General features: G+C 49.2%; 1 long non-coding RNA gene across 3 annotated transcripts in view; it reads right to left on the bottom strand.

Annotated features, from left to right (window-relative positions):
• Positions 1 to 22,115, bottom strand: part of LOC138286385 (uncharacterized) — an 82,316-nt gene that overhangs the window by 33,316 nt on the left and 26,885 nt on the right. The window contains exons 2-3 of one of the 3 annotated variants that reach the window (XR_011201983.1): positions 20,105 to 20,181; positions 12,643 to 12,681 (exon numbers count right to left, since the gene is read on the bottom strand). This is a non-coding gene — a long non-coding RNA (uncharacterized lncRNA). Of the gene's footprint in view, positions 1 to 12,642; positions 12,898 to 20,104; positions 20,507 to 22,115 lie in introns of those variants that run through there. The other 2 variants (XR_011201982.1, XR_011201981.1) reach the window with 2 other exon arrangements.

Here is a 22,115-nt window from a genome sequence, read left to right as displayed (position 1 = left end):
CGTCTGGTTTCAATGGAGGGACCTGGGGGTCACTCTAGTGGTGCAGGCAGGCACAGGGGGTGGTTCTTGGGACAGCCACCACCTGGACAAGGGAGAGGGTCACCTGGGGGTCACTCCTGCGCTGAATTTTGGTTCCTTCAGGTCCTGGGTGCTGAGGGTGCAGTGTTGGTTCCAGGCGCCGGACCCTTGTTGGAGGTCGCGGTCAGGGGGCGCTTCTGGATTCTCTGCAGGCATCGCTGTGGGGGCTCAGGGAGGGGTCGTCTCTTGTCACTCACTGGCTCGCAGACACCGGGTAGTCCTCCCTGTAGTTTTTGTTCTCTGGATCTTGAGCCGGGGGCGTCGGGTGCAGAGTGTGAAGTCTCACACTTCCGGCGGGAAACGTGAAGTCTTTGAAAGTTGCTTCTTTGTTGCAAAGAAGTAGCTGGTTTTGAACAGGGCCTTTGTTCAAGGGAGTTTCTTTGTCCTTTAATCCAGGGCAGTCCTTTGAGGCTTCAGAGGTCGCTGTTCCCTGATGGATGCGCCGCTGGTTGTAGGTTTTCGAAGTTGGAGACAGGCCGGTAGGGCTGGGGATAAAGCAGTTGTGGTCGCCAATCTTCTCTGCAGGCTTGTAGGTCAGCGGTCCTCCTCGTTTCTTCAGGTTGCAGGAATCTAGTTTCCTAGGTTCTGGAGTGCCCCTAAATACTAAATTTAGGGGTGTGTTTAGGTCTGGGAGGGCAGTAGCCGATGGCTACTGTCCTGGAGGGTGGCTACACCCTCTTTGTGCCTCTTCCCTGTGGGGAGGAGGGCACATCCCTAATCCTATTGCCCCTAATGCCCATTGCTTCACAGCTTGTGTGCTGGTGGGGAGAAAATGACTAAGTCGACATAGGACTTCCCTCAGAGTGCCATGCCTACCTCCCACTGCCTGTGGCACAGGTAAGTCACCCCTCTATCAGGCCTTACAGCCCTAAGGCAGGGTGCACTCTACCACAGGTGAGGGCATAAGTACTATGCCCATACAGTGGCCAAGCTAAACCTTCGACATTGTAAGTGCAGGGTAGCCATAAGAGTATATGGTCTGGGAGTTGGTCAAACATGAACTCCACAGTTCCATAATGGTAACACTGAAATCTGGGAAGTTTGGTATCAAACTTATCAGCACAATAAATGCACACTGATGCCAGTGTGCAATTTATTGTAACATACACCCAGAGGGCATCTTAGAGATGCCCCCTGAATGCCAACCAGAATTCTAGTGTAGGCAGACTAGTTTTTGCCAGCCTGCGACAGACCAGACATGTTGCTGGCCAGGAACAAAGCCTGTACTGGGTGGAAGTGCTTCTCACCTCCCCCTGCAGGAACTGTTAACACCTGGAGGTGAGCCTCAAAGGCTCACCCCTTTTGTTACAGCACCACAGGGCATCCCAACTAGTGGAGATGCCCGCCCCTCCGGCCACTGCCCCTACTTTTGGCGGCAAGGCTGGAGGAGATAATGAGGAAAACAAGGAGGAGCCACCCACCAGTCAGGACAGCCCCTAAGGTGTCCTGAGCTGAGGTGACCCCTGCCTTTAGAAATCCTCCATCTTGAGTTTGGAGGATTCCCCAATAGGATTAGGGATGTGCCCTCCTCCCCACTGCGAGGAGGCACAAAGAGGGTGTAGCCACCCTCCAGGACAGTAGCCATTGGCTACTGCCCTCCCAGACCTAAACAGACCCCTAAATTCAGTATTTAGGGGCTCCCCAGAACCTGGGAAACTAGATTCCTGCAACCTAAACCAAGAAGGACTGCTGACCTGAAGCCCTGCAGACAAGACGGAGACAACAACTGTGTTCGACCCAGCCGTACCGGCCTGTCGCCGGACTCAAAGAAAACTGCAGCAGCGACGCATCCGACAGGGACCAGCGACCTCTGAAGCCTCAGAGGACTGCCCTGAACCTAAGGACCAAGAACCTCCTGTGAACAGGAGCCCTGTTCAAAACCAGCTACTTATTTGCAACAAAGAAACAACTTCCAAAGATTGCACATTTCCTGCCGGAAGCGTGAGACACTACACTCTGCACCAGACGTCCCCGGCTCGAGATGCAGAGAACCAACACCACAGAGAGGACTCCCCGGCGACTGCAAGCCTGTGAGTAGCCAGAGACGACCCCCCTGGGCCCCCACAGTGACCCCTGCAGAGAGAATACAGAGGCTCCCTCTGACCTCGACTGCCTGTAACAAGGGACCAGACGCCTGGAACCAACACTGCACGCGCAGGCCCCAGGACCTGAAGGAATCTAACCTCAGTGCAGGAGCGACTCCCAGGTGACCCTCTGCCGAGCCCACCCAGGTGGTGGCTGTCCCGAGAAGCCCCCGCTGTGCCTGCCTGCAACGCTAGAGTGACCCCCCCACCCCCGGTTCCTCCATTGTTTTCAACCTAAAAACCGATGCCTGCTTTACTCACTGCACCCGGCCGCCCCTGTGCCACTGAGGGTGTACCTTGTGTGCCTTCTCGTGTCCCCCCCCCCGGTGCTCTACAAAACCCCGTGGTCTGCCCCCCCCAGAGGACGCAGGTACTTACCTGCTGGCAGACTGGAACCGGAGCACCCCTGTTCCCCATAGACGCCTATGTGTTTTGGATACCTCTTTCCTGTGCACGTGACTAGACCTGAGCTGCTGGTGTGGTAACTTTGGGGTTGCCTTGAAACCCCAATGGTGGGCTGCCTATGCCCCAAACTTGAGACTTGTAAGTGTCTGTCTTATCTCCAAAACTAACCTTTACTTACCTCCCACAGGAACTGTTGATTTTTGCACTGTGTCCACTTAAAATAGCTTATTGCCATTTCTACAAAGACTGTACATGATATTGTGTTTATTCAAAGTTCCTAAAGTATCTATGTGAAGTACCTTGCATTTAAAGTGTTTGATGTGAATCTTGAACCTGTGGTTCTTAAAATAAACTAAGAAAAGCTATTTTTCAATATAAAAACCTATTGGCCTGTAGTAAGTCTTTGAGTGTGTGTTCCTCATTTATTGCCTGTGTGTGTACAACAAATGCTTAACACTACCCTCTGATAAGCCTACTGCTCGACCACACTACTACAAAATAGAGCATTAGAATTATCTCTTTTTGCCACTATCTTACCTCTAAGGGGAACCCTTGCACTCTGTGCACACTACTTCTCAATTTGAAATAGTATATACAGAGTCAAGGTCCTACATATATGTACTCCCTTAAACATACACTGCAACCTGCCCATGAGGCTACCAAGGGCCTACCTTCGGGGTGCCTGACAAGTAGTAAAAAGGGAAGGTTTAGGCCTGGCAAGTGGGTAAGCTTGCCAAGTCGAATTGGCAGTTTAAAACTGCACACACTGACACTGTAGTGGCAGGTCCGAGCCATGGTTACAGGGCTACTAATGTGCTGCAGGCCCACTAGTAGCATTTGATTTACAGTCCCTGGGCAACTCTAGTGCACTTTACTAGGGACTTACCAGTAAATCAAATATGACACTCATGGATAAACCAAACGGTACAAGCTCTATAGGGAGCACTTGCGCACTGATTAGAAGTGGTGAAGTGCACAGACAATAAACCGTCAAAAACGGACCAGAAAAATATTGTAGGAAGGCAGCAAAACATTTGGGGATAACCCTGCAAAAAGGGCCATTTCCAATATCACACCTGCAGGAGCTGATGGTGAGCCTCAAAGGCTTGCCCCTCTCAAGAAACCCACCACCATCCAAGGAAAGAAAAAACCAGCCTGGTTCACAGACGATCTCACCACCTCCAAAGGCAACTGCCAGAAACTCAAAAAGAAATGGATCCAAGAACGCACACCCGACAACCTCGCCGCCCTCAAAAACGCCAACCGCGAACATCACCAACGGATCCGCACCGCCAAGCGCGCCCACTTCACCGAACGCATCAACAACAACGCCCACGACTGCAAAGAACTCTTCGGCACGTGAAGGAACTCTCCAATCCGAAAGCCAACTCCAACGACATCCCGCCCTCCCAGAAACTCTGCGACGACCTCTCCACCTTCTTCCACCAGAAAATCACCACCATCCACGACAGCTTCATTACCGGTCCACCGCCAGACCCCACCCCCGACGTCTCCTCCCGCGACTGCCGCCTCACCGCCTGGACCCACGTGGACGAGGCAGAAACCATAGCAACCATGAACACCATCCACTCAGGCTCCCCCACGGACCCCTGCCCCCATCATGTTTTCAACTCAGCCAACGCCACCATCGCCCCCGAACTCCGCAAGATCATCAACCTCTCCTTCACTTCTGCCACCTTCCCGGACAGCTGGAAACACGCAGAAATCCAACCCCTCCACAAAAAACCCAAGGCTGACCCCAACGACCTCAAAAACTTCCGTCCGATCTCTCTCCTCCCTTTTCCAGCGAAAGTCATCGAGAAGATCGTCAACACTCAGCTCACCCACTTCCTCGAAGACAATTCCATCCTGGACCCCTCACAATCCGGATTCAAACGAAACCACAGCACTGAGACCGCCCTCCTCGCCGCCACAGATGACATCAGACATCAAATGGACAACGGCGAAACCTCAGCCCTCATCCTCCTCGACCTATCAGCCGCTTTTGACACCGTCTGCCACCGCACCCTACTGACCCGCCTCCAGGAAGCCGGCATCCAAGATAAAGCCCTCCACTGGATCTCATCCTTCCTCTCCGACAGAACGCAGAGAGTCCGTCTCTCCCCTTTCCTCTCCAAAGCCACCAACCTCATCTGCGGCGTCCCCCAAGGATCCTCCCTCAGCCCCACGTTGTTCAACGTCTACATGGCCCCCCTCGCTCAACTGGCCCGCCAACATCATCTCAGCATCATCTCCTACGCCGACGATACCCAGCTCGTCCTCTCCCTGACCAAAGACCCGCTCACCGCCAAAACAAACCTCCACGAGGGACTAAAATCCATCGCCGATTGGATGAACAACAGTCGCCTGAAACTCAACTCAGACAAGACGGAAGTCCTCATCCTCGGACGCACTCCCTCGGCCTGGAACGACTCATGGTGGCCCTCCGTCCTCGGACCCCCACCCACCCCTGCCAGCCACGCAAGAAACCTCGGCTTCATCCTGGACTCCGCCCTCACCATGTCCAAACAGGTCAGCGCCGTCTCCTCCTCCTGTTTCAACACCCTTCGAATGCTCCGCAGAATCTTCAAGTGGATTCCAACAGAAACCAGAAAGACGGTGACCCAGGCCCTCGTCAGCAGCAGACTTGACTACGGCAACGCACTCTACACAGGCATCCCAACCAAAGACATCAAACGCCTCCAACGTATCCAAAATGCCTCCGCCCGACTGATCCTCAACATACCCCGCCGAAGTCACATCTCCCCTCACCTAAAGGAACTCCACTGGCTCCCGGTAGACAAGAGGATCACCTTCAAACTCCTGACCCACGCTCACAAGGCACTTCACAACACCGGACCCTCCTACCTCAACACCAGACTCAACTTCTACACTCCAACACGTCAACTCCGATCCGCCAACCTCGCCCTCGCCATCGTACCCCGAATCCAGCGCAAGACATCCGGCGGCAGATCCTTCTCCTTCCTCGCCGCCAAGACCTGGAACTCTCTCCCCACATCTCTTCGCCAGACCCAGGACCTCCTCGCATTCAAAAGGCTCCTCAAGACCTGGCTCTTCGACCGCTAAACCAGCAGCGCTCCCCCCCCCCCCCCCTCAGCGCCTCGAAACCCTGACGGGTACATAGCGCGCTTTATAAATACTATGATTGATTGATTGATTGAAGCCTCTTGTTACAGTGCCATGGGGCACTCCAGCTAGTGGAGTTGTCCGCACACGGACAAAGCCCCACTTTTGGCAGCAAGGTGATCAGGAAAATTATGGAAAGCAGGGAGGAGTGACCCCCCCAAAACTCACCCCTTCCCCTGCCATCTAAAGCTAGGGCCATCCCTAAGGTGTCCAGAGCGGAGGTTGCCCCCTCCCCCCCCTTCCTGCAGAATCATCCATCTTAGTTTGGAGAACAGAAATCAATAGGGTTAGGTTTGCGTCCCCCTCCCCAAATGTAGTGGACACAAGAACGGGGTGTAGCCACCCTCTGGGACAGTAGCCATTGGCTACTGCCCTCTGACCCCTGTAACCACCCTAAATCCAGGATTTAAGGGCTTACCTGAACCCAGCTCATGAGATTCAGGCTGACCTGACAAGAAAGAAGAAGGACTGCTGAGCTGAACCACCAGCAGAGAAGACAACGACAACTGACTGCCTCAAAAAACCTGCACAAAAACAGTGAGGCATCCAGCGGGGCCAGACACCTCGACCAAGTTATAGAAGTCTGTCCTGCACCCAAAAGGACCAAGAACTGCAGTGGACAGTGGCCCTGTCCAAGAAGGAAACATCCAGGGACTCTGGCACACCTCCAGACACGCGAGTCCTGACCACCCTGCACCAGACACCCTACGGCCGGTGACCACGTGGCCCAACCAGCTAAAGAATCATCAGGTGATTGTGAGCAAGTGCCCACCCTGGGTTGACCTTTCGACCCCCCCACAAAGATGCCTGCAGAGGGAAGACCGAGGACCCCGACCCCTGAACGCGAAAGCACTGGATGAATATACCCGCACTGTGAGAGACTGGCACCTTATTGCAGTACTCCCCCACATTTTTGCCTGGTTTCCGAATGCAACTTGGAATGGAGTGCACTGGGATCCTGCTAACTAGGTTCCCGGTACCAGTGTTCTTTCCCTAAAACATTTTAAAAGTGATTGGATACATCTTTAGCTATCACTATAAGTCCCTAGTAAAAAGGTACTTAGGTACCCAGGGCATGCAGTACTTTGGATAAGCCCCTGGTGGCAGTGACAGCCTCAAGGGACATGCATCAAGATGTGCACAGCACTGTCATAGCAGACAGTCTCCTGCTGCAAACCTAAAATACAAACTCTACTTGGCACACTACCTGTGTGCCCGGTCCACCGTACACTGCATTAACTATGGGTAAGACACCCCTATAGCAGGCCTTACAGACCTTAGGCAGGATACTCTATACTATATGTGAGGGCACAGCTGAATGAGCAGTATGTTCCCACCGTGTCCCTGGCAAACCTGGGATATAGTGAGTGAATAGAGCTGCCATTTTAATGTATGTGCTGGACACTGGCCAACACGAGATTCCCAGCAAAATAATGGCTACTCTGAACCCTGGGTTGTTTGGTATCAAACCACTCCGAATGATAAATTCAAACTGGTACCAGTACTGGATTTATAATAAAATGCACCCAGGGATCACCTTAGAGGTGTCCCCTGCAAAAGCCAACTATCCTGGCATATTTTCTGACTGGTTTCATCCAGCCTGCCACACCCACACAGTCCATATACAAACCTTGGTGGAGAGCCCAGTCTCCCTGGTTCGTAAACCAATGCCCTCCCTTGGTGGAGGAGCTAACCACCCACTCCCCCAGGAACGTGCAAAACCCCGGTAGTGAGCTTCAAAGGGCTACAGCTCCTGAAACTCGAGCCTCCAGGCCTGCTGCTAGCATCTGAGGGGTTGCCACTTTGCAAAACACCCACTTTTTGAGTGAGCAAAGGTGGGAAACCACACAAAGATTAGGAGTGGCGGCCTAGCATGCACCACCTCTAAGGTGTTGTCTGCGAAGTGGACCCTCAAATTCAGTTTCCTCTATCTTGAAATGAAGGAAACTAGCCAATCAAGTTTAGGGAAGTCACCCTTCCCAAAGGAAGTGGACACTAAAGTGGGTGGAGCCACCCATAGGTAAGTGTCCCATTGGACATTACCAGGTTTCCCCTAGAACGCCCACTAAATTCTGTATTTATTGGACATCCCTAGAACAAGAAATCAGATTTCAAAATACAAAGAAGACCTGCACCAAAGAAGATCCAAAGCAAAAGAACTACAGACCTGTTGCACAAGAAAAGGCACCAAACCCTGCCTGCTGCACCCAGGACCTGCAAATTGCTGCTGTGGAGGAGCTGGACACTGGACCGAGCCCGAGAAACCCAGGTAATATCCAGGCTTAAAGAATCACCCCAGATATCCCTTTTGAGTGGAGGCACCACTCAAAAACCAAGCAATATCCAATAAGCCAGTAAAGGTCGCTTCACTGGCTGGCCGATATGTCCACAACCGGAATTTGCAGCCGGACCCCACAACACACTAACTACCGTCCCGGACGTGACCTACAAGTGTGCCAAGATTGGTGGCACTGTGCCCTCCAGTGGCCGAGTTACGCCAATTCCCTGGGACAACCTCAAACCAGCTCCCCAAGAGCTGAAAGGATCCAGAGGAAGCTCCTGTAGAGGGACTTTAATAACACCCTGGGACCTACCACCAGAATGCTCACAGTGTCCTGTAAGCAGCCAGAGAGACTCACCTCCAAAAGGACTCAGTTGCGCACAGCTCTGGATCTCACCCCGCATCCGGCCGCTCTGCGCCCGCAACAAGGAACCAGCTGTGCTCCACTGATCCCCAAACCCTTGCGACCTCGACAGCCCAAGGGGACCCCGAGAAACCATCTTTTCCAAGTGGCCCCTACAGGTGGCCATGTGCCAAAAGCGTTTCCTACACTGCTCCCGCCGGAAATGGGAGCCGCAAGAGGCTCTCCGGCTGGTGCAAGGTGCCTACTGACTGCTGCGACCAACCTGCAAAAAAAAAAAAAAAAAATACACAAAAGAGACTGGTAACTTAATTGTACGATTTTGAATGGTAACTGTACATTGATTCCAATGATGCGTAATTATGGGCAGAAAGACTAACTTTATTACAACTTTTAAAACTAATATCTAAAAAAGTATTTGAAAGATCTTGGTCTTAAAAATTAAATAAAACTGAAGTATTTTTATAAACTCTGGTCTCGAGTTATTTATTGAGTGCATGTGCTGCATGATTGGTTTTGTGAGCACAACAAATGCTTAGCACATCTCCTGGATTAGCCTAACTGCTCGACCAGCTACCTTAACAATTGTAGCATTAAGTGGTCTAATTTTTGCTCCTGGAAACCAAAGTGTGGTCGCCTGGACCCACTTCATAGTGTGCCTAGTTTTGCACACTGCATAGAAGGCCAGCCTCCTACAGATGCCTAAAAGACCACTGCACCCGCAGCCCCCAGAGAACCCGACCTCCAGCACACGTACATTCCTCCCTGTCTAGCTTAGGGTTTGCTCCAGGGGACCCCCTGGTCCTCACATGCAGCATCTGAGTGACCCCGAGGTCTCCTCACAGAGATCTATTGGAAAACCAATGCCTTGTTTGCATCCTGCACCCAGCTGCCATAGTGCCACTGAGGGTGTGCGTTTGATGCCTCCTTGTGGCCCCAACAGTGCCCCTCTAACCCTCCCCCTCCTACCCCCAGGTCTGCCCACCAAAGAACAGGTACTTATCTGCTGGGAGATCTGATTCAGAGTGCCCCCTGTCTCCGGAGGAGCCCACTTTAAAATGGCTCAAATTTGACCTCTGCACCCGAACGGCCCAGTGTTGCTGGGAGCTTGGGGTTCACTTGAACCCCCAGCTGTGGACTTCCTAAGCCCCAGAGACTGAAACTGTTAAGTCAAGTACTTACCTCTAAAACTGTGCTTTAGTTTCTTCCCCAAGGATGTGTCCTGAAAATTGCAGTGTCAACATTTAAAATAGCTTTATTGGCATTTATTCAAAAACTGTATGCTATATGAATTACATTCAAAGTATTATTTTGATATATATGTGAAATAATATCTATTGATGTAATTACATGCAAAGAGAATCTTGTGATTCTAGAAATAAACACAATTTATTTTTCTATATAAAAACCTATTGGTCTGTAGTTTAGTCATTAAGTGTGTGCTTCTTCTATTGTGTACAAATGCATTTCTAGTATCTACTTTAGCCTCTGTGGAACACCTGGAGTCTGTGCATGTCATTTTGATATAGTATATAAAGAGTGAGCTTCCTACAAAGGGGGACTGACTGAGTTGGCGAGGTAGCATGTTCCAGGTCTGTGCTGCGATGTAGGAAAAGGATCTCCCTCTGGCTGCATTGTTACCAATTCTAGGGGTGGCAGCAAGGGCAACTTGTGCAGAGCGGAGTTACCGGTCTCTGGGTCTGAGAGACTCAGTTGGTGCACGAGTTGCTGAGTCTGAGTGGCTCTGTGAGTGTGCACATGAGTACCTCAGTGAGTGTGAGTGCTTGGGGATTCTCTGAGCAGGTCTGTGTGAGTTCACGAGTGCCTCTGTGGGTGTATTACTGGGTGCATGAGTATGTGAGTATTGTAGGAAGCAGCATATATAGTGAACCAAAACGAGGTACACTGCGCAAAAAGTCAAAGCAATCAGAGGAACAAATTACATCCCAAATGCTCCTTTTTTCAGTAGTGTGGTCAAGCGACTCCTACGGTAAGTGAGACACACACTGAAAGAAATCACACCAATTTATAGTAATAACATGTACTTTTATATAAAGTCTGATATTTTGATTTATTAATTTTTACAGCTTGCAAAACTTGATACAGTGCATTTTTCAGATGTGGTAAAGTTATCCTATGAAGGAAGAACTAGCACTGCATACAGGTATAGTAAAGCGACTTACGTGATCAATCTCCACACGGACCATTCACCTCAGGCAGCAGGGTGCATGGGTACAGCTCAGCGTCAAGTGCCCCTTGTAAGTCTATGGGGACCGGTTTGGTCACAAAGTTGCTTGAGGGATGGATTGGGAGTCCACATCAGAGGAACCCACGTGGGTTTCGAACCTTGAGACCCTTAGGCACGTAGTGACACCACCGATCCACTTCACCTCAGGCTGTGGGGTGCAGGTGCAGTGGTGTTTTATCGCATCAGGTCTGGTGCTGGAGTTCCTTGTGGTTGTAAGGAGCCCCGCAGAACCAGTCTATAGGCATCGACTTGGGGTTTAGTCCGAACAAGCCAACAAGTGGCCTCAGGTCTCACGAGGCAGAGAGATGTGGGGACAGCCTTGGTCCTCTTCTCCTAGGCCCAGGGCAGACGGGTGCAGAGGTGTCCTGAGACATGGGGTCTTTGTCACTCACTGTTGCTAGGGGTCTGCAGAATCAGGCTATAAACACTGTCAGGAAGTCCACATAGGGCAAGCTCTGGGTAGGCTGTGTCTGGGGACCATGGTAACACCACTGGACCACTTCAACTCGGGCTAGGCAGCTCAGCTGCAGTGATGTTGCCCAGTGTTGGGTTTTTGGCAGTCAAGGTCCTCATGGTTCTTCCTTGGGTGCCTGCAGATGCAGGGCAGCAGCTCCTGTAATCCAAAAGAGTTCTTCTTGGTGATTTGTGAAGCACGGACAGCGCTCCCTGATTTTTGGAACCTGCAGTGGCAGGACAGGTCAGATGCTCCTCAAGGGCCAGGCGCAGCAGGCTTGGCACCACGTCAGTCGTGCTTCTTAGGTCTATGGTTTTGCAGTCTTGTTGCACACTCCTTTTGTGTCATGGAAGAAAGTCAGAGAATCTGTGTAGGAAAGTGGCCTTGTTGGCATGGTTGCCCCCCACTTTTTGTCTGATATTGGTGATAACTTGACAGAGCGTGATGGGATCCTGCTAACCAGGCCCCAGCACTAGTGTGCTTTCCCAAAACTGTAGCATTGTGTCCACACAACAGCACACCCTTGGCACACAGTTAAGTCCCTTGTAAAAAGTACCCACGGTACCAAGGGCCCTGTTAACTGGAAAGTCCCCAAATGCTGCAGCATGACTTATGCCACCCTGGGGACCACTCACCTAGCACATGCACATTGCCATTGCAGCTTGTGCGCGCTGGTGCTGAGAAAAAGGCAAATTCGACATTGCACCTCTCAGTGTGCCACACCACGAACCACTGCCGATGGTATACGTAAGTCAACACTCAAGCAGGCTTTACAGCCCTAAGGGAGGATGCACTATACCATAGGTGAGGGCATACCTGCATGAACAATATGCCCCTAAGTGTCTAAGTCCATTCTTAGACATTGTAAGTCTAGTGGGGCCATATTAAGTATATGGGCTGGGAGTTTGTCATTATGAATTCCACAGATCCATAAACTAAAGTCTAGAATGTTTGGTATCAAACTTGTCAGCACAATAAACCCAAACTGATGCCAGTGCTGGTTTTATTGAAACATGCACTCAGAGGGCATCTTAGAGATGCTCCCTGTATTTACCCATTCCTTTAATGCAGGACTGACGGGTCTGCGCCAGCCTACCACGAACAGACAAGTTTCTGATTCCATGGGGTGAGAGCTTTTGTGCTCTCGTAGGCCAGAAACAAAGCAGACACTGTGTCCGTGCTTCACACCTCCACCCTGCAGGAATTCTAACACCTGGTGGTGAGCCTCAAATGATCAGGCTTCTTACCTAGAAGCAGGCCTGATTCTGAGTGTCCCCAGTCGCCATAGGTTCCCACTGTAAAACCCGGCAGCAACGTTGACCTCTGCATAAAGCCAGCCCCGTGTGGCTGGTGGAGGGTGCTTGGCACTAACTCAAACTCAGACCCATGGTATTATAACCCCCAGAGAATGGAACTGTAGGTCTGGTACTTACCGCCATAACTGTACTTTCTTTTATTCCCTACGAAACTGTTCCTGAAAATTGCAGTGTGTCAACTTTTAAAACATATTTGCTATATTCAAATAAGCCATTTATATTGCCAAATTAAAACAAATAGGTATTGATACATATTTTGGATACTTACTTGTAAATGTGCTTTCCTTGCAAATTGAATCTTGTGGTTCTAGAAATAAATGGACAAAAACAAGTTTTGGTATCTAAAAAGAATTGCCCTGAAATTAGGGCTTTGAGAGCATGCTTCATTTATTACCTGTGTGTACAAAAAATGCTTTGCACTACCCTCTGATAAGCCTAACTGCTCGACCACAGTACAACAAAACAGCATTAGTATCATATTTGTTGCCTCTAAACTCTGGTGAATCCCTGTACAGACTATATCTCAATTTGATATAGCTTATCCAGAGCCATCTTCCTACAATCTTGTATCAGTGGTTCCCCTAAATAGTCAATTTAGGGGAACCGGTATTGAGAGTGAAGGGTAGCAATCACTGGAGTACTGTAGGAATCTGGCCTGGTGTGTGCTAACTACCTATGGTATGATCACCTTATACAAGGTCCATGTATCCCTTATGAGTGAAGTGGAGTCAGTGTCAAGGAAGCCAGGCTCTCTAAAGGTAGCTGTGGATAAGTAGCCAAGGCTTATTTAGGAGACATGCAAAGCTCTCATGCAATACCACTGTAGTCATACAGCACTTACACAAATGAAAGAAGGCACTCAGTGCTACGAAAATAGAGGCTCTTTATTAGAGTAATACAAACACTAGTTAGGCAATACTCTAATTGTAGGTAAGTAAACATACTACACATGTACAGTAACAATCAGGAATAGGCTTAAAAAGCAATTGAGAACACTGAAAAACAGCAGACAAAACTCTAGACCAGGGGGAGTGGGGGTGGGGTGGTGTTGGTGTTAGGTGGATGCAGGAGTTGGTCGACGGTGGAAAGAAGACGGTCAACACTGGGGCAGGTGAAGAGTTCCTGGCTGATGCGGTCGACGTCCCACGCTGGATGAAGGATTGCAGTCAGTCTGTGGAGTGAAAAAAACACATACAAGACCTGAAAAAGGAAAATATCGCAGTTGCTAGCAGTGGAGCTGTTGGGGTCCAGGAAGGCCAAGTGAGGGGGAGAAGGAACTAAACCCACAGGGGATGTCCGTAGCGACCCTCGGCAGTGCGGAGAGTCCAAAGAAGAAGATGCAGCCCACACAGATGACTCGCAGGCAAGGAGCACAGGAGTCACGGTGAGGCCCATGCAGGACACTTAAAAAGGAGTCCCACGTCGCTGAATAACCATGCAAAGGGCTGAGCGTCACAGGGAAGAGTGATGTGGACAGGAGCAACACAAAGACTGAAGTTCCCCTGGAGGCGGTGCCATCAAGCCTTGTCAGTTGCAAAAGACACTATGCATGGAGAAGGGAAGGTCCTACCTTCACCCAAGTTGGACAGCTGGTAGGGAGGACACAAAGGACCACCAACTGTGATGCAGGATCCATAAAATCCATAGAAGAGGAGATCCATGCAGCCGGTCATCATTGCAGCAGAATGCCTGCAGATGCACAGGAGCGACTCTTTAATTCCACGGGAAGTTTGCTTCTTAGGGCAGACTGAAGACTCGCCACCCTCATATGATGCACAGCCGGGGAAATGTTGCAGTTGCTAGAAGAAGCCAGAGAAACAATGTTGGAGAGCAGAGGCGCAGCTGTAGATGCGGACTGTAGGTCCCTGTGGAGTCCAGCTGCGGTTCGAGAGGCCAGAAGTTTCAGTAAACGATGCAGATGATTCCTGCTGGAGTCTTGCATGTCGAATCTGGGAACCCACCCATGAGGAAGACCCTAAATAGCCCTGGAAGGGGAACTGGTCACCTAACCACATGGCCACTAAGATGCCCCAGAGGCCTCTGCCCACCCTAAGGTCAAGATGGCAGAATCAAAGGGCCATCTGGGGTGGTGATAGACAGGGGAGTGGTCATTCCCATTTCCATTATTCAGTTCCAGGACAGAGCAGGGATTAGGGGTCCCTCAACTGGTGCAGATTGGTTTTATGAGAGGATGGCACCAATGGTGACCATCAAAGCATACCAGTGGCTTGGCGAGGCTACCCCTGACAAGTCATTTAACACCTTTTTTCTACCCAAAGGCAAAGGGTGTTCACTCCGTCACCTAAAGGAAATTCTTTTGTTCTGCCTTCCTGGACTACAAGTCGGAAACGTTTGATAACAAACATGCCCATGTTCAGAGTTACCCTTATGTAGCTGGCAAAGGTAGTGACCTATGTCCAGTACAAGCGTGAAATGGCATCCCCGCACTAATGAAGTCCAGGAAAATGGAGATGAGTCTGTGGGGGAATCTCTGCTCATGCAGGGGTGCCCTCCGACATCGGTACTTGCAGCAGGCCCTCTGGGCTAGGAGGTCCTGCCTTAGGAGTGACTTACAGGGACCTGGTGCAGTGATCTTCAGTGAAAGGGTGCATGCACCTTTACATGCAGGCTGCAATGCCAGCCCTGCAAACACATTTTACATAGGTCCCCATGGGTGGCATAACATGCTGCAGCCCATGGGGAACCCCTGGTGTCTCCCCGCCCTGGGCACCATATACTAGGGACTTACATGGGGGCACCAGTATGCAAATGTGGGAGGTATGAAGTCATAGCAAACAAATGTACAGGGGGAGTGCACAGTAACTGGGGTCCTGGTTAGCATACTGACAAGCAAAAAGTGGGGGTAACCATGCCACAATAAGGGTACTTTGCTACAGCTACATACCCTGGAGTCACAACACCCTGTAGATGACCACTTTCTGTGGGGAGTGGGCAACACCATGTCCAGAGGTCCTAAATTCCACCAGACACAAGTAGAATTTCCTAGGCTGTGTCCATTTCGGGCTGGTCACCCTAGGGGTGTGTCCAGCCTCGAAATGCAAAATGCCTCCTACATAGCTAATGTTCCTGAATATCCAGGTGCCAGATGGGGTCTGGGGGTGGGCATCTCCCTTTCAGAGACTAGATCTGTCTCGGAATGCAGATCATGCTATGGGAAGGGGTGTCCAACACCTCACCCTGAGAAGCTTTGTGTCTGACCTTCAAAGAGCAAAGGATCTCACCCCTGGATCTCACTCTAGTCTGTTGGTGGCAAACTGGCTAGAACTGGTCAGTTAGCTCAGAAGCAGTTGTTATGTTTTCAGGAGGAAACTGTAAGGTACACTCTGGATGCGTGCATTAATAAATTCATCGCCAGGGCTTATAAAACCTGAGAGGTTCAACATCCATATTTTCATTAAAGACATCATGGAGCTGGGCAACTCATATTAATCAGTGACCAACTAAAATGGATTCCCTGTTCACCTAATATATCTAAGAAACGACAGACCTAGCAGGGGCATATCTTCTCTTGCAGATATGACCACGCATATAATAATATGCACCATGCCTTAGGGCTATAAGGCCTGCTATAGGGGTGACTTACAAATATTACATGCAATGTTTTGGGGACATGGCACACAGTCCATAATTTATGTTGTGTTTTCACTTTTAGGGGGCACCTTGTCAAGCAGTCTGCATGAGGTCAGTGCTGGGTCCCTTAGAGAAGAACAAGTTCTGCTACAGCTCTTAGCGACCCTCTGCAGTACCGAGGCACTCTAGGTAACACTTACTATGGGACTTAGAAGGGTGCTACAGAGCCTTATCACTTGGGATCAAGGGATCAGGTGTCTTGTTTTGGGGAAAGACTGGCACTGGGGACCAGCTTACCAGGAAGCCAGTGAACTTCAGTTAAAGCTGCATCAAAACTTGGCAACAAGTTGGGAGGGGGCAAGGGACGGACAGCTAAGTACCAGTGTGAGTATGACTTTTTTGTGATGTTCGTTAATTGGTTGCAATGTTACACAATGAGGACGGGCTGGGAGTTGAGATGAATTTGTGAGTATGGCACGTGGTGCCAAAAAAATCTTGCCATTGAATGTATTATGACCGCCCATGTTAAATATAGGGCTGCTCAGTTCCAAGGCAAACAAGACTTACTTGGTTTCACCTTATTCCATTTTCTTCTACCGTCCTACTCTTCCTTTATCCTTATTTTATCCTTGCAGGTTCATTTTTTTCTCTACTTGCTCCTGGTGATTGCTTCTCTATGACCCTGTTCCCCTTCCCATTCTGCCTTTTGCTCTTTGGCCAGGTCACTGGCACACTGGTCTACATTCTAAAAGTTTTAACATCTCATTTTCAGGGATAGGGAGGTCTTTCCATTATTGTAACACGGGAGCAGCTCACTACTATTCATGGAAATAAAGTGTGACACCCTCACATTTACAATATATGAGGTTCTATTTTGATGTATGTAGGAAGTTGGCTCTGAATATACTATCTCAAAGTGAGAGATAGTGTGCACAGAGTCTAAGGGTTCCCCTTAGAAGTTGATAGTGGGAAAATTAGATAATTTGAATCTTCTATTTTTTGGTGGTGTAGTTGAGCAGTAGGCTTGTCAGAGGGTACTGTTAAACATTTGTTGTACACACACAGGCAATAAATGAGGAACACACACACTCAAAAGACTTAACCCAAGTCCAATAGTTTGCCTGCAGAACATCAGGATCCCTCGGCACCGGTGAAAAGTGAGGGCTACTTTGAGCGACCTCAAAAACTGAAGGGACCAGTGACAACGCCGGACTCTCCTGCTGAGGCGTGACAGTAGGACTCATCTCCCATGTCTTCTGGCATCGTGAAGATCGAGACCTCGACCTCGATCGGCTCCGCTCCAAACGGCGCCGAGAGTCATGATGACGCTGCTTCTTATGCTTTTTGGGAGAAACATGGAAGGAATCCTTTTTATGGCCCTTCTTCTTTGCTTTGGCTAAGAAGAGCTTCGCTTCGCGCTCCTTCAGAGCTTTTGGATTCATGCTCTGACACGAAGAGCAACCTTCCACATCATGCTCTGAACTAAGGCACCAAATACAGTCCGAGTGGGGGTCGGTCACTGACATCCGACCCCCCGCATTCTCTACACAGCTTGAAACCGGACTTCTTCGGAGGCGACACTGTAACCACCGAAAATCGTTACAGTTAACAACGAGCCAGGAAGAAAAACCATTGGCGAAGGCACGGAAAAAAGGAAAACTGATGTCAGTACGCCGACAAGGACCTATTATTGGCACGTTGACGTCAGACGGAGTCACGTGGAGCCATGCCATTATGACGTCCTCGTCGACGTAGACAGCTAGGAAGAAGACTTTCCGTTGGATGCTGGCGCAAGGATACAATTCAAAAGGTGAGGAATCCACAGGTAGTTGTATCCATCAGAAATATATTTTAATTTATTTTAGAACCACAAGATTCAACTCAGGTTACTCACGTTATCGCAGTCACCTGGGAGTCCCCTCTGCGGTATTTGTTTTCTGGAGCTCGAGGTGGGGGCATTGGATGCAGAGTGAGAAGTCTCACGCTTCTGGCGGGAAGGGAGAGTTCTTTCAAGAGTGGCTGTTCCCCGACAGATGCTTCGCTGTGCAGTTTGAGTCTGGGGACAGGCCGGTAGGGCTGGAGCCAAGTCAGTTGGTGTTTCCGTCATCTCTGCGGGGCTTTCAGGTCAGCAGAACTTATTTGTGCAGGTTGCAGGAATCTGATTTCCTGGGTTCAGGGTCGCCCCTAAATACTCAATTTAGGGGGGTGTTTAGGTCTTGGGGCAGTAGCCAATGGCTACACCCTCTTGGTGCCTCCACCCTTAGGTGATGGGGGCACATCCATATTGCTTTTGGGGGCATCTTCCAATCTCAAGATGGAGGAATTATAAAAGTTAAGAGTCACCTTAGGGGCTGTCCTGACTGGTGGGTGGCTCCTCCTTGTTTCCCTCATCATCTCCTCCAGCCTTGCTGCCTAAAGTGGGGGGTGGTGGGGGGGGGGGGAAGTCCATCTCCACTAGCTGGGATGACCTGGGGTGTTGTAACAAAAGGCATGAGCCTTTGAGGCTCCCGCCAGGTGTTACAGTTCCTGCAGGGGGAGGTGAGAAACATATCCACCCAGTACAGTCTTTGTTCCTGGCAACAGATTGACAAATGTACTCTCCCCATGTTGCCAGAAACTAGTCTGGTTGTGTCAGACTGGCAGAAACTGGTCAGCCTAGCACTAGGAGTCGGACTGGTATTCCGGGTCCCTCTCTAAGATGCCCTCTGGGTGTATTTTAAAACAAATACCACACTGGCATCAGTGTGCATTTATTGTGCTGAGACGTTGGATACCAAACTTCTCATATTTCAGTTTAGCCATTATGGAACTGTGGAGTTCGTGCTTGTTAAACCCCCAGACCTTATACTCTTATGGCTAACCTGCAATTACAATGTCCAAGGTTTTGCTAAGACACCGTAGGGGCATAGTGCTCATGCAGCTATTCCCTCACCTGGGGCATAGTACACCCTGCCTTAGGGCTGTAAGGCCTGCTAGAGGGGTGACTTATCTATGCCATAGGCAGTGTGAGGTTGGCATGTCACCCTGAGGGGAGTGCCATGTCGACTTAGTCATTTTCTCCCAACCAGCACACACAAGCTGGCAAGCAGTGTGTCTGTGCTGAGTGAGGGGTCTCCAGGGTGTCATACGGCATGCTGCAGCCCTTAGAGACCTTCCTTGGCAACAGGCCCTTGGTACCAGGTGTACCATTTACAATGGACATATCTGTGTGCCAGGGCCGTGCCAATTGTGGGTACCGGTTAGGGAAAGAACACCAGGCAGATCTTATCCTCCAAACCCACCCTTGCTGCCATCCACAGAATCAGGAAGAGCACATCTGAAGGCAGATGGTTTTCTTACCTTGTAGCCCAGTCAAACACGCTTCCACTCAAACTCAGACATGCAGACTCACTGAACCAGCTCACAAAGGATCTAAAGACATGGATCGCAGAGTGTGCAGCACGTCCGCAACAGCTATTTGAGCCTCCATGGGTGATAAGCCACCCTTTAAAAGCGTCCGATTGCTCAAATGACTGATGTGTGCAAAAATACCTTTATTAGGAATGAAAAACTTGCCTAACAATAGCTTTACAAGTATGTCTCAATAAAAACATAAAAGAAAATAAATGTTTTACCTAGAAGTTATTTTGAAAGATTAGCAACACATAACTCACCCACTGTTCAATATCAGTCATGTTTGGCCACTAGAAATGGCTGCCAATACTCTTTTTAGTTTTGTTATCCAAAGTGATCTCCAATTAGTGAAGAATGTAACTTATTAAAAATGTGTTTTGCCAATTCTTCACCAACGATAACTTGTGCCTTCTTCCCCTTTCCTACAAAGAACACCTTTTCACCTAATTTGCCAAAAAAACATGAGAACGTTTAAAGGACGATTTCTATTTACTGCAGATGTTGCACGAGAGATACATTAAAAGCACGTAATATATATATATATATATACACACGCTAACAATCATTTAAAAAAATAAAATATAATGAAATGAATCAGACTAAACAATATTTGTTAACACATAAGTAGGTAGATCAATATAATTGAAAGGATCACCAATTCATGAAGCTTCATTCAAACAAGTACAGTAAATTGTATGAATGTATAACAATTTTCTAATTCCAAAGTAATTTGAAAAATAACTTACCATCAATGGTGATTTTTTTGGAAAGTCTCCGTAATCCATGCTTCATTATTTTACTGAAATCATCAGGGTACACATTACTGCGTATATAAAATTCAGAATCTGGTTGTACTTTGTAGCATCCATTGTTCTTTACAATAACAAAATAAATATAAACTGAAGAAAATCTAAACATCGTAATAGTAAAAAAATAAAATCACATGGATGAATATACGTTAACAAAGGTAAATAATGTGTTCCTCTGATTGACAATTTGCACCCACACATTCGTTTTTTGAGAATGGATACCATAAGAATATCTCTCCACAGTAGCTGCCTCCGCTCTGGTGGGAGGAGCACATAAGCCATCAGAAGTCTGCTTCTTCGCCAAGGCATTGCACCTTTTAATAGGAAGAAAAAGATAGTTGGAGATGGTCCTTTTCTCTCATCAGCTTGCCTAATTTTCACAGCAATTAAGCAAATAAAAAGCTGATCATCCATTTAGCGTTCTTTAGTACAATGAATGACCGCTGTGGGTCAAATATATGTAAGAATGAGGAGGTAGAGAAAAAGTTGTCAGGACAATATTTAGACCAACGTGAAAGAGTGAACACTTTTGGAAAAAGAGAACCAGCTTGCCTCAATAGATGGTAGTTAAATGTGTGGCTACAGAGAGGGTTAGATGCTCGTTAACCCTTATGTAAGAAGTAATTACGGGAAAAAAAGAATATTGTATCGTCAACAAACCTATAGGTCCTCATTACAACCCTGGCGGTCGGTGTTAAAGCGGCGGTAAAACAGCCAACAGGCCGGCGGTAAAAAAAATGTAATCACAACCGTGGTGGAAACCGCCAACATAGACAGCCACTTTAACACTCTGACTGCCACAGTGGTACAAACAAACAGCATGGTGGTCACCACCAACAGACAGGCGGAAGACAATGTATCGCCCACAGTATCATGAGAGGCTAATCCGCCACCTTTTCAGGGGCGGATTCAACGCGAACAAAAACACGGCGGAAAAAGAACTTGGAAGGAAAAATGCTCACCTCTACACACCATACGAGGAACCAGGATGCCATGGAGCCGGAACTCCATATTCTACCAGCCATTGTCTTCCTGCTCCTCTACCAGGAGCACAAACGCCAGCGGCAAAGACCACAGTGAGTATTGCACCTACGACACAGGGGAGGGGGGAGGGAAAAGAGTGACACACACACGCAACACCCCCACCCTCTACAGCACACACACACAAATACATGTTGATACATTACAGTTACACCCCCCAAGGCCCCCAGAAGAAGGCAAGGACAATGGAAATGACTAACGATTCTGATCAATAAAAATCCAGTACTCATAAATATATATATACACACTATTAACAAATATATACACCAAGAATTAAAGTCCATGTGCTGCACATACATAGTCCGTGGACCACTGGGCCCAAAATGCATGGGCGAGGCCCACACAAGATATCCAATCAAAACAGAGCGAACACTGCAGGGGCATCAGATCGAAATACAACAGGCACCTCAGGGGGAAGGGAAGGGGGGGAGCACCTCAGCCGGATGAGTGCACAACGCAAGATCCATGAGGGGCCTCCATGCCCATTGATGTATCCTGGGGAGTGCAACGCCACAGTCTCAAGTCTTTTCAGTGGGTGGTTTGCCCACTGCTGCATCCTGGGGAGTGCAAAGCCACAGTCTCACAAGTGAATAACAGTCTCCACTGGTTCTGGAGGAGGGTTTGTGCCCAGAGTGCTTCATCCTGCCAAGGACTGAGGTAGTGGATGCTTTTCTCTACTGGTTCTGGAGGGGGCTTTGTGCCCAGCGTGCTTCATCCTGCCAAGGACTGAGGTAGTGGATGTGAATCTCCACAGGTTCAGGAGGGGGCTTGGTGTCCAGAGTGCTTCATCCTGCCAAGGACAGAGGTAGTGGATGTGAATCTCCACTCACGGTGGGCCATGGAAGCTGTCCAGGCCCCTGAAACAGACCACCAGCTTCGTACGACTGACCACGGAGGATGGCAGCCA

Source organism: Pleurodeles waltl, chromosome 3_2, assembly GCF_031143425.1.
Source record: "Pleurodeles waltl isolate 20211129_DDA chromosome 3_2, aPleWal1.hap1.20221129, whole genome shotgun sequence".
In the NCBI taxonomy this organism is placed as follows: domain Eukaryota; kingdom Metazoa; phylum Chordata; class Amphibia; order Caudata; family Salamandridae; genus Pleurodeles; species Pleurodeles waltl.
Note: the sequence above shows the minus strand (reverse complement) of the source record. Positions and strands in the feature narration are given on the sequence as shown.